Below are 13,457 nucleotides of genomic sequence, written 5' to 3'. Positions count from 1 at the left end.
GGACACCACTGGCCATCCTCCAGTGAAGGTACCCGATTGTTGATATATTACCTTGGACAATTTATGGCCTTAAGACTGTAACTGTGTAACCAAATAAACCCCATTTTCTAAAAGCCAGTCCATCTCTGGTGTTTTGCATTCTGGCAGCATTAGCGAACTAGAACAGGAATTAAATACAAGACCTGAGATCCTTCCAGAATCTGGGCTGTGCTGAATGTTGCCAGTGGGGACAGGAGATGACTGTGGGGAGCTGAGGGTGGACAGGCATGTGTCCAGTCAGTGCTCAGGACATCATGGGCTTTGACTCAGTCACTTCTCAGCTGGGCCATCTTCACTGCACCTGTGTCCTTCTCCCTTCAGTAGTAGGGAAAAGATAAGGAAATCCATGCAGTATTCCAGCCAGAGATAGCAGTTGCATTGCCTGGGGTATGGACAGTGAAAATAGTGGGAAGTTGGATTCTGGGATGGATTAAATTTGAGTTATGAGAGAAACAGGAATCAAGGGGGATATCACAATTTCATACTATGCAAATGGAAAAATGGAATTGTCATCAGTGGAGATGGGAAGACTCTGGAAGGAGGATATTTGAGGAAGGAGCATCATAGAAATTCAGTTTAGGAAAAGTTGAATCTGAGATGTCTACCAGAAATGCAAGTGGGATTATCAAGTTGGCAGTTGTATACACAGGTCCAGAATTTAGGAGAGGTGTTGGATGGAAAAATAGATTTGGGAGATGATATTTAAATGATATTTAAAGCCTTGAGAATGAATGAGATCACCAAGGGAGTGATGACCTACAGAAATGAAGGAACGAGGACTGAACCTGTTAAGGAATTTAGATACATGAAAATGAAGGATCATTTTATTTGGGGGACAACCACAGAACCAGGCTTGAGGCTACACAGCGAGGAACAGAATCCACAATTCTATCCTAGTTTGGGTCCCATATGGGAACCATGGCCACTGCTGCTAGGCACAGATGCCTCTGCTTATACCACTGACACCTCTGATGCTGGACATGTGACACAGCCTGGGGTTAGGACAGCAGTGACTACTGCTCCTGGTAGTTGAATGTCACTACTGCCACTCCCACCACCCCTGCCAAGATGCATTCTGCACAGTTCCAGCTTCTCTGTGTCACCACGTCATGAGTCAGAGTCTGGCATGTGGTCATCTAACTGATGGAGCCTAAGCCTCCTGTGATTTCCAGCTGCAAAAATGTTTGTGAGAGTGACTTTTCCTATTTAGTGAGGTGAGATGGCTCTGCCCCTGCCAGGGCTCTTCAAGTTTGGAATTGTCCTAATGTAGGAAGAGGGTTCAGGTACAGGGGGATTGGCATGAAGGATGGAAAAATAATGACAAACATCAATACCTGGAGCCGTGATCTGAGACTAGAACTTTATCTGGTACATTGTTGGCACTTGGATTTGATTGGCTAAGTGAGTGACTAATAAATGATGTCTTTCACCTTATTACCTTGATAGGCTATTGTGTCCACCTTTTGTCTCTTGTCAGTTTATCCTCACAAATAAGTTGTGTGGCATTGTGGGTTGGGGAAATGATCACTCAAAACATCTCCCTGTCTTTGTATCTTACTAGGGTTAAAGAATCCATGTCTGTAAGACTATAGAGGACTGTGTGTTCATTGACATTTTATGACAATTTTTATATTTCCTTATACACATTTGTGAAAAGAGGATCCATAACCTTTGTAGATTTTATGCAGCCTCTGCAAGATTCTACTAAACCATCTTAGTTGGATACTATGCTACTCCAAGTCTCTTGTACAAACAGCCGGTCAACAACTTTTTAGTAGACTGAAGGACATGATATAAATGCTCAACTTTTGTTTGGATGTTAGCAGTCTGGGACAAGATAATGTAGAGGTTTTCTTGTTCACTGTCAGTTTCTATATGTATTTCATTGTGGGTTAGTAAAGAGTTGACAGAGCAGCACTGGTCCAGAGACCACATTTTGGAGAGCAGTGGTCTAGAAAAACTATTTCTATCACCTTTCCTATTATCTAGGAAGTGGCAAGAATATGCTGGTAGGTGTTGGGGATCCCATTTTCAGAAATCAGGCAGACTAGGCTTTAAGGCTTTGTCTTCCACTGAAAAGAACTAAAAGTAATAGATTATATATAAAAAGCATCCAACTCTATTAACAGAGTACTCATTTAGGCCAAATATAAATGTGGATAGGAATCTAGAGAGAAAAGTTGCTTTATGCCAAGAGCATTTGAAAAATCTGGAAAGTTTTGGCTACTATGGACTCACAAACTGCAGTAAACAGGAGATGATGCCAGAGCTTGTTCATGTGGGTAGTACAATAAGGGACACTCCTCTACCCTGAATATCTGGGGAAACCAAAGATTCATATCCTCAGAGTTAGGGTAGAACCAAAGAAAATCAGGTTTGTCCTCTAATACAAGAGAATGCCAGGAAATGTGCTTTTGAGCCAGAGGGGGGTGGGTGATGTAGGGGATGGTAGTAAGGAGCAGACTACTATTTCTGAGAATATGTACCACCGCCCAGACTTCCTGTGGATTTGTTGTCTTAATATGCTTAAACATATGGGCCAAAATAACCTCAAGCCATGACTATAGTTTATAATAGCCAGGATTGGTGGCAATCTGAAAATTGGAAGTAGGGAACAAAAACATCTCTAGAGAAATCCATATTTGTGTCTGAATTTACACAATTTCACAAGGAAAAAATGCAGCTTATCACAAGTATATAAATACAGGTGGAATAATGGCAACCTAGAATGAGAAGGAAAAAGAGGTTCATAAAACTTCAATATTGGAATTATGAGACATAATCTCATCATGATTATTATAAATAAAGAAAAATCACAAGTTGGAAAATTCATGCAGTCATAGGAAACTGAAAATGACATAGCTGTTCTGCAGAGGAACAAAATATACCTCTCAGAAATTAAAAATATAATAGCTTTGGACTATGATGGAGTAAAAGGGACAAGATTTGCTCTTGTGCCTTAAACAACCACAAATTCATAGAGCTATATTAAACATTTTTCAGACATTACACAATAGGTAATACAAGGATTGTGATCCCAACTTCCTTCCTGGAGAGAGTTTCCAGGGCATAGTACAGGAAGGAGGATTTCTAACAGCCAACTAGTCTCATTGAATTGGCTCAGCTCAGTGAGGGAACAATGTGAATTTGAGGAGGCCAGGACAGGTTGAATTCGCAAATTGAAGGCCTATAGAGAAGAAAGCTGATCAGAAAAAGCACTGGAAGTCTGCGGAGGTTTTCCATTAAGTCTTAGCTGATCTGTACATGTGTGTAAGGAAACTACCTGAAAAAGAACAATCCAAAAGAACCACAGGAAATGATACCTTGTGTTCCATGGGCTGGGAATAGTGCCTGTTCCCACCAGCCCGACTGGAAAACCTCATAATTTTCTGGGCATTGTGTAGAGTATTCAGAAGGGTGTTGTGTCAGTAGTGGGGAATGATTAGTCTGGACTAAACACTGCTCTGATTTTGCCTAACAAATAGTAAAAGCAAGACCTAAAAGGACCAAATAGATCAATAAGGAAATAGAGGCTCTGAACAACACTATACACCAACTAGGCCTAACAGACACATATAGAACACTTCACCCGACATCAACAGAATATATATTCTTTTCAAGTGCATATGGATCGTTCTATAGGATAGACTATAAGTTAAAGCAAAAGAAAAGTCTCTCAGTCCATTCAGGTGTGGGAAAACCTGATCAGGGTAACCGAAGAAACCAGATGCCTAGACAGCAGAAAACTAAACCTACATAAAGAAAAACAAAGTTATGGCCCAGTCAAAGGAACAAACTTACACTTCAACTGAGATACAGAAATTTAAACAACTAATGCTAAATCAATTCAAAAAGTTTAGGGAAGATATGGCAAAAGAGATGAAGCTTATAATGAAAACACTGGGCGTACATCAGGTAGCAATCGAAAGTTCAAAAAAAACAACTGGCAGAATCTGTGGAAATGAAAGGCACAACACAAGAGAAGAAAGATACAATGGAGACATACAACAGCAGATCTCAAGAGGCAGAAGAAAACACTCAGGAACTGGAGAACAAGGCACCTGAAAGCCTACGCACAAAAGAACAGATAGAGAAAAGAATGGAAAAATATGAGCAACGTCTCCGGGAATTGAATGACAAAACAAAACACAGAATGTATGTGTCATGGGTGTCCCAGAAGGAGAAGAGAAGGGAAAAGGGGCAGAAGCAATAATAGAGGAAATAATCAATGAAAATTTCCCATCTCTTGTGAAAGACATAAAATTACAGATCCAAGAAGCACAGCTTACTCCAAACAGAATAGATCTGAATAGGCCTATGCCAAGACACTTAATAATCAGATTATCAAATGTCAAAGACAAAGAGAATCCTGAAAGCAGCAAGAGAAAAGCAATCCATCACATACAAAGGAAGCTTCATAAGACTATGTGTGGATTTCTCAGTAGAAACCATGGAGGCAAGAAGGAAGTGGGGTGATATATTTAAGATACTGAAAGAGAAAAACCATCAACCAAGAATCCTATATCCAGCAAAACTGTCCTTCAAATATGAGGGAGAGCTCAAAATATTTTCCAACAAACAGACAATGAGAGACTTTGTGAACAAGACACCTGCCCTACAGGAAATACTAAAGGGAGCACTACAGAGTGATAGAAGACAGGAGTGAGAGGTTGGAACACAATTTTGGGAGATGGTAGCACAGCAATGTAAGTACACTGAGCAAAGATAACTATGAATATGGTTGAGAGAGGAGGGTTGGGAGTATGTGGGACACCAGAAGAAAGGAGGAAAGATAAAGACTGGGACTGTGTAACTCAGTGAGACCTAGAGTGTTCAATAATTGTGATAAAATGTACAAATATGTTCTTTCATGAGGGAGAACAAGCAAATGTTAACCTTGCAAGTTGTTAAAAATGGAGAGGCATTTGGGGAGGCATGCAATCAATGTAAACTAGAGACTGTAATTAACAGAATCATTGTATCATGCTCCCTTAAATGTAACAAAGGCAGTATACCAAGGTAAATGCAGATAAGAGGGGGGATGGGGAGGGATGTGAGACACTTGACATTGGTGGTGTTGTCTGACTCTTTATTCTACTTTGATTTAAGGTTATCTTTCCTTTTGCCACTTCCTAGCTGTCATGGTTTTTTTTTTTTTTTCCTCTTTCTTTTTTCTTTTTCTTTTACCTCTCTACTTTCATTGACTCTTCCTCCTGCTTTGTGGAAGAAATGTAGATGCCCTTATATAGATAGTGGTGAGGGTGGTGAACATATAAATATGTGACTATACAAGGAACCATTGATTGTTTACTTAGGATGGAATGTATGGCATGTGAACAAAACCATCTTTAAAAAAAAAAATGGGTTAATGACAAAACCTTGAGGGCATTATACTGAGTGAAATAAGCCAGATACATAAGACAAATATTGCAGGGTCTCACTGATAGGAACTAATTATAATATGTAAACTCATAGATATGAAATATAAGTTACCAAGATATAGAAGGAGGCTAAAGAATGGGGAGTGGTTGCTTAGTATGAGCAGAATGTTCAACTAGGATGAACTTAAATGTTTGGAAATGAACAGAGGTGACAGTAGCACATTGTGAGAATAACTAACAGTGCTGAATGGTGCGTGAATGTGGTGGAAAGGGGAAGCTCAGAGTCATATATGTCACCAGAAGGAAAGTTGGAGGTCAAAAGATGGGAATGTATAAAACTGAATCCTATGGTGGGCAATGTCCGTGATTAACTGCACAAATATTAGAAATGTCTTCCATGAACCAGAACAAATGTATGACAATGCAACCAGAAGTTAATAATAGAGGGACATATAGGGAAAAAATATATACCTATTGCAAATACATACTACTGTCGGTAGTATTTCGACATTCTTCCATAAACAGTAACAAATGTACTATAGCAATACTACAAGTCAACAATGGAGGGGGGGGTGGTTAGGGATATGGGAGGATTTGAGTTTCCTTTTTTTTTTTTTTTCCTTCGCTTCTTTATCCTTATTTCTTGTCTGGAGTAATGAAAAGTTTCTAAAAAATTGACAAAAATTAATTGTGATGATGGATGCACAGCTGTATGAGGGTACCAGGGGCAACTGATTGTACACTTTGGATCTTTGGATAATTGTATGGTATGTGAACATTCTCAATAAAAATAAAAATTAAAAAAAATATACAGGGGTGAGCTTAAAATAGTCTCTGACAAACAATGAGAGAGTTTATGAACAAGATACCTGCGCTACAAGAAACACTAAAGAGAACACTACAGACAGAAAGGAAAAGACAGGAGTGAGAGATTTGGAAAACAATTTTGGGAGATAGTAGCACAGCATTGTAAGTACACTGAACAAAGATGACTGTGAGTATGGTTGAAAGAGGAAGGTTAGGAGCATGTGGGACACCAGAAGGAAGGAGGAAAGATAAAGACTGGGACTGTATAACTCAGTGAAATCTAGAGTGCTCAACGATTGTGATAAAAGGTGCAAATATATTTTTACGTGAGGTAGAACAAATGGATTTCACCATTGCAAGTTGTTAAAAATTGGTTGGGTTTGGGGGAAAAATACAATCAATGCAAACTAGAGACTATAATTAACAGGAACATTGCATTATCTTCCTTTAATATAGCAAAGGCAATATACCAAAGCTAAATGCTTATGGGGGTGGGGGGGGAGACAAAGGAGAAAGGTATGGGATTATTGGCATTGGTGATGTTGTCTGACTCTTTATTCTACTTTCATTTAATGCTATCTTTCCTTTGGTTGCTTCCTAGCTGTCATGTTTTTATTCTCTCTTTCTTTTTCCTTTTTCTTTTGTCTCTCTACCTTCTTTGACTCTTCCTCCTTCTTTGTGGAAGAAATGGAGGTGTCCTTATATAGATAGTGGTTATGGTGGTGAATACATAAATATGTGGCTATACAGGGAACCATCAATTGTTTACTTAGGACGGAATGTATGGTGTGTGAACAAAACCATCTTAAAAAAAATGGGTTGATGAAGAAAACTTGAGGGCAATATATTGAGCATAACAAGACAGACACATAAGGACAAATATTGCAAGGTCTCACTGACATGAACTAAGTATAATGTGTAAACTAATAGACATGAAATATAAATTACCAAGATATAGAGCGAGGCTAAAGAATGGGGAGCGACGGCTTATTATGAGCAGAATGTTCAACTAGGGTAAACTTAAACGTTTGGAAATGGACAGAGGTGATGGTAGCATGTTGTGAGAATAACTAACAGTGCTGAATAGTGTGTGAAGTGGTGGAAAGGGTCAGCTCAGAGTCACGTATGTCACCAGAAGGAAAGTTGGAGGTTAAAAGATGGGAATGCATAAAACAATCTTATGGTGGACAATGTCTGTGACTAACTGTACAGATATTAGAAATCTCTTTCATGAGCTAGAATAAATGTATGACACTATAACTAGAAGTTAATAGTAGAGGGGCATATAGGAAAAAATGCACCTATTGCAAACTATATACTACAGTTAGTATTTTAACATTCATCAACAGTAATGAATGTACTATACCAATACTATGAATTAATAATGGAGGAGAGTGGTTAGGGGTAAGGAGGATTTGAGTTTCCTTTTTTTGTCTATTCCTTTTCTGGAGTAATGAAAATGTTCTAAAAATTGAAAAAAATAATTAACTGTGGTGATGGATGCACAGCTGTATGATGGTACCATGGGCAATTGATTGTACACTTTGGATATTTGGATAATTTTATGGTATGTGAACAATCTCAATTTTAAAAAAAAGAAGAAGAATTTACTACATAATAAATGTTTGTTGAATGATGAAAAAAACTGAAAGGTCTGAGAGAGAAATACAGCAAGTACTAAATTGTAGCATTGAAGTAATTGTTTTATTTTCTTGATCCATTCTTTAGTTTTAAAACAATGAACAATTAAAAAATAAATTTCAATGTTAAAAATTAAAAAAAGAAAAGTCTCAATAAATTTAAAAATATTACAATTATGCAAAGTAACATCAACAGAAAATTGAAAAATTACAAATATTTAGATATTAAACAGCACAGTGTCAACCAATAGGTTAAAGAAGAAATTACAAGGGAAATTAGAAAACAATTAGAGATAAATGAAAACTAAGACACAACATAGCAAGAGTTAAGGGATGCTGCAAGGGTAGTGCTTGGAGGGAAATTTATAGCTATGAATATCTATATTTCAAAAGATGAAAGATCTCAAATTAATGATCTAACCTCATATCTTGGGGAATTAGAAAAATAAGGACAAATTAAACCCAAAGTTAGAGGAAGAAAGGAACTATTAAGATGAGAATGGAGATAAATAGAGAATGGGAAAACTGCTGAGAATAAACAAAACAAAAGTTGGTTCTCTGGGATAAAACATCAATCAAATGGACAAACCTTTAGGTAGACTGACAGAAAGAGAAAAGACACAGATAACTAATATCAGAAATGAAAATGGTGAGATCACAATGGACCTTACAGAAGTAAGAATTATAAAAGAACTATATGCCAACAAATTATATAATTTAGGAAAAAGTGGAAAACTTCCCAAACACAAGTTACCTAAATTGACCCAAGAAGAAATGGAAAACCTCAACAAACTTATAACAAGTACAGAGATTGAATCAATAATCAAAAACTATCCACCAAAGAAAAGTCCAGAACCAGATGGCTTTATTCATGAATTCTACCAAACATAAATGGAAGAATTCACCAATCCTTCTCAAACTCTTCACAGAATTCAGGAGTAAGGAACACTTTCTAACTCATTCTTATTTTTTTTTATGCACAGCTATGTATTATTTTATATCAACTTAAGGTCAATTCCTGTTTTACAGCATTATTTTTAATACAAAAATCAAATCCTCATTTATACTGCAAGTATTCTAGACACCTGCTGTATTCAACTTTTCTCATTCAAACAAAAATTAAAAGCAAAAGCTATAAAATATCAAAGCAGATCAGGTCTAAGGAAGACAAGCTGTCACAGCACTTGATCCATCCTGGAAACAAGGGCTTTGATGAGACATACATTTACTGAGGGAAGAAGAACTAGACAGTTTTCAGAATTGGAGCCTGGCAGGTGAACTAATAAAAGAAAAATGATTTTCTGAAAACAATTTAGTTGCCTATAGGAGCTTGAACAAAGAACAATTATCAGAAGTCAAGCTGAGTTAACAGATTTTGTTCTGGTAGAAGTCAAGTAGGTAAGATTTCATGGGACCAGTGATATTCTTAAAAATATATTTCTCAAATATCTTCAGAATAGACTACAAATCTAAACATTCAAAAAAAAAATCACAGGTTCTTTCTGTAACAAGCGTAATGGAAATGTAAAGGAAAAAACAAAAAAGTATGAATATTCAAATCACTGATTGAAATGCTAATATTGCTAACTGATGATGTATGATATTGCAACTTCTTTTTTGGAAACAGCAAGTTGAAGATTTAAAAATTTCTTTTTCACAACAGAATAAAAAAGTCAGGTTCATGGAGTGAGAATCCGTTACACCATTTTTCTTAAGTGACCCACTTAGGACCACCAACAAAGAGAAGGTGACAGCTGCCTGAAGCAAAATTAGAAGACCTTTCTCATTCCCTTCATTGGGAAGGAAAGAGATGGAGTATTCAATGCTTATAACTGATGCACACTTAGCAATCAGTGTTCAACAGCAAACATAAGGAAAAAAAACAAGTGTACAGTACTAGTGCTGTTTAAATAACACACCAGATTATACATTGCAGCATAATTAAAACTGCACACATATTCTTGGTACATGCTGGTATATAGGATCTCATAGACACATTAGCTACCATGCCCTCACACAAGTAGTTGGACACTCTCTCTCACACACAGAGATATGTTTATCACCAACAGGCATACACTGCATCCATTTCCACTCAGTTTCTGAAGGCTCTATATAAGGTAGATGGCTATATCATCTGGAGCTAACACTTTTTATAAAAGCACATGCTAAAAGATCACATCCACTGTAATCTGCAGCAACACTCAGAATGATCACACAAAAACCAGGAAATGTTAGTGCACACACAAAATTAAGCTAAAGAAAAAGTCTTTGGAGTTCTATTCACATGGTTAGTATAACAATTCCATAATTGTGAAGACTAATCATAAGCTTTTATAGTTAATTAAGTCACACAGTGCAAAGAAAGGTCTATTGACCCTTTTGGTAAAGGGAGGGCTGGAAGCCACACAGATTAAGTTCAATGGATAGTCCATATATACATGTGATGAGGAACACCCAAACTAAATTTGTGCTCTTAGATTGGTCAGTCTGAATCCTGATGCACTTCTGAATCATCAGCTCGGCAAATTGAGCAAGTACAATTTGCCTTAAGCCATTTGTCGACACACTTGGCATGGAACTCATGGTTACAGGGTAGGTCTCTAAGTAGCTGCCTTGACTCAAAATCACACTTGCATACTACACACAAAGTCTGTTCTGACTGGTGATTATTAGGATTGTAAGAAGGAAGTTGTTCAATATCTGCTTTAGTCAGTTCTCAAGGCTTACCTCTCCCAGTCGCTCAACCAGGTTTAGCAGAGCCTCATAATTTTCTGCTTCTCCATCTTCCACATCCAATTCAAAGCTAAAAGTTGGACCCACTGCAGGTGGCACTGGAAGCATTGATAGCACATATGGTAGCAGGCTGGGATGATAAGGGGGAGGTAGAATTGGCTGCTGGGATTGGTATCTACTACATCCTGTGAGTCTCTGGGGCATAAATGGAGGATAAGGTGCTCCAAAGGACACCTCCTGATGCAAAGGATCATGTGTTAATAACTGCAAAGGAACTGATGGAGGTAATGTTGAGGGGTGAGCTGATGGAAGGTAAGTAAAACCTCCTACAGGAAGATGTTCTCCTAAGAGTTCCACTTCATTTTCTATCCTTTGCAGAGGTGATCTTGACTGTTGTGTTTGGAAAGAGACAAACTGGCCTGGAGGTGGCAAATGAGGAGGATGATGTGCAGAAAAGGTAAGGAGGATGTAAAAGAAACTGATCACTAGAAATAAGGGGTGGGAATGCAGGATATGGTACTGTAAGTGCTGAACTGAACATGCCTGAAGCATTGGAGGAGGCACACCACAGACACAGAGGTGCTGTCCACTGAAAACCACAGAGCATCCTGGGACAGCAAGAAGGCATGTGCTGGCCTGTGCAGAGTGGAATCCATGTGGTGCCACTGTTGTTACTGTATATGAAACGGGTACTGTGCCCTGATGAAGCTGATCAAGTAGGTCAACCATTGCTGCATTCTGCTGTGGTGGATGAGCAGCAGGATGTAACAGACGAGGGGATACATTCGGAGGATGGAAGGCTCAAGGTTCCTCTATTGCTTGCTGCTGCGCATATGAGAGATGGTGATAGTTGTCATCCTGACTAATGGAATTATGTCATGACAGCCGACCCCTTTGTGCCAGTTTGAATATATTGTGTCCCCCAAACGCCATTATCTTTGATGTAATCTTGTGTGGGCAGACGTTATCAGTGTTGATTAGATTGTAATTCTTTGAGCGTTTCTCTGGAATGCGCCCCACCCAGCTGTGGGTGATGACTCTGATTGGATAATTCCCATGAGGTGTTGCTCCGCCCATTCAGAGTGGGTCTAAGTTGATCAGTGGAGCCATATAAAGGGGCTGACATAACAGAAGGAACTCAGTGCAGCTGTGAGTGACGTTTTGAAGAGGCACTATAGCCAAGAGGGACACTTTGAAGAAAGAACAGGAGCTGCAGATGAGAGGCAGTTTGAAGACGGCCATTGAAAGCAGACTCTTGCTCTGGAGAAGCTGAGAGAGGACAAATATCCGAAGTGCAACTAAGAGTTATATTTTTGAGGAACTGCAGCCTAGAGAGGAACGTCCTTGGAGAAAGCCATTTTGAAACCAGAACTTTGGAGCAGATGCCAGCCGCGTGCCTTCCCAGCTAACAGAGGTTTTCCAGACACCATTGGCCATCCTTCAGTGAAGGTACCCGATTGTTGATGCGTTACCTTGGACACTTTATGGCCTTAAGACTGTAAGTGTGTAACCAAATAAACCCCCTTTTATAAAAGCCAATCCATTTCTGGTGTTTTGCATTCTGGCAGCATTAGCAAACTAGAACACCCTTCTTCCTCTCTGGTGTCTGACAAGAGGACTTCTGCTGTGTGCAGGTGTTTTGCATCGTTCCCCTGAGAAGTGATGTTGGCTTGGTCAAACTGAAGGGGGCTGCCTATTTGATGTCATCTCCCATGGTTGCATTGGTGGTAAGGGAGCTGGTGATGCTGATGTATAATCAAAGACTGAATGAGAGAGGTGCTGTCTCTTGGGACTTGGACTATCTTCACTCTGTGAGAGAAGGCTCCACCCCACCATGCTGCTCCCGTCGCTCCCGGCTGGCTCACCGCCTCCTCTTGTGTCTGCTCACCAGCCAGCAGGCAGCTCACCAGATCCACTGTCCCCAGGCCTCTTTGCCCCAGGAACCCAGACTTTGACTAAGGCACTGTCACCGAGCTTCCTTCCTCCAGGCACCATCACATGGGCTATGCTGAGAAACGATGGCTACACTTCCAGCCCTGAAAGAGTCAGCTAATGCCTCTGCAGCTCCATCCTCTCAGCCCCATGCCCCAACCACCCTGGGTCTCGCTCTGTCCCACACAGCTGCACAAGGGTCCCTGCCCCACCACACCCCCGCCTTGGTGTTCACAGACTCTAACTCATTCTTTTTTTTTTTTTTTTTTTTTTTTTTTTTTAAATCATCATTTTATTGAGATATATTCACATACCACGCAGTCATACAAAACAAATTGTACTTTCGATTGTTTACAGTATCATTACATAGTTGTACATTCATCACCTAAATCAATCCCTGACACCTTCATTAGCACACACACAAAAATAACAAGAATAATAATTAGAGTGAAAAAGAGCAATTGAAGTAAAAAAGAACACTGGGTACCTTTGTCTGTTTGTTTCCTTCCCCTACTTTTCTACACATCCATCCATAAACTAGACAAAGTGGTGTTTGGTCCTTATGGCTTTCCCAATCCCATTGTCACCCCTCATAAGCTACATTTTTATACAACTGTCTTCGAGATTCATGGGTTCTGGGTTGTAGTTTGATAGTTTCAGGTATCCACCACCAGCTACCCCAATTCTTTAGAACCTAAAAAGGGTTGTCTAAAGTGTGCATAAGAGTGCCCACCAGAGTGACCTCTCGGCTCCTTTTGGAATCTCTCTGCCACTGAAGCTTATTTCATTTCCTTTCACATCCCCCTTTTGGTCAAGAAGATGTTCTCCGTCCCACGGTGCCAGGTCTACATTCCTCCCTGGGAGTCATATTCCACGTTGCCAGGGAGATTCACTTCCCTGGGTGTCTGATCCCACGTAGGGGGGA

General features: G+C 39.3%; 1 pseudogene; it reads right to left on the bottom strand.

Moving 5' to 3' along the window:
- Positions 1–10,226: 10,226 nt before the first annotated feature.
- Positions 10,227–12,337, bottom strand: LOC119539491 (annotated as a pseudogene).
- Between the last annotated feature and the right edge of the window lie 1,120 nt (positions 12,338–13,457).

This window comes from Choloepus didactylus, chromosome 7 (assembly GCF_015220235.1).
Source record: "Choloepus didactylus isolate mChoDid1 chromosome 7, mChoDid1.pri, whole genome shotgun sequence".
Classification (NCBI taxonomy): domain Eukaryota; kingdom Metazoa; phylum Chordata; class Mammalia; order Pilosa; family Megalonychidae; genus Choloepus; species Choloepus didactylus.
Note: the sequence above shows the minus strand (reverse complement) of the source record. Positions and strands in the feature narration are given on the sequence as shown.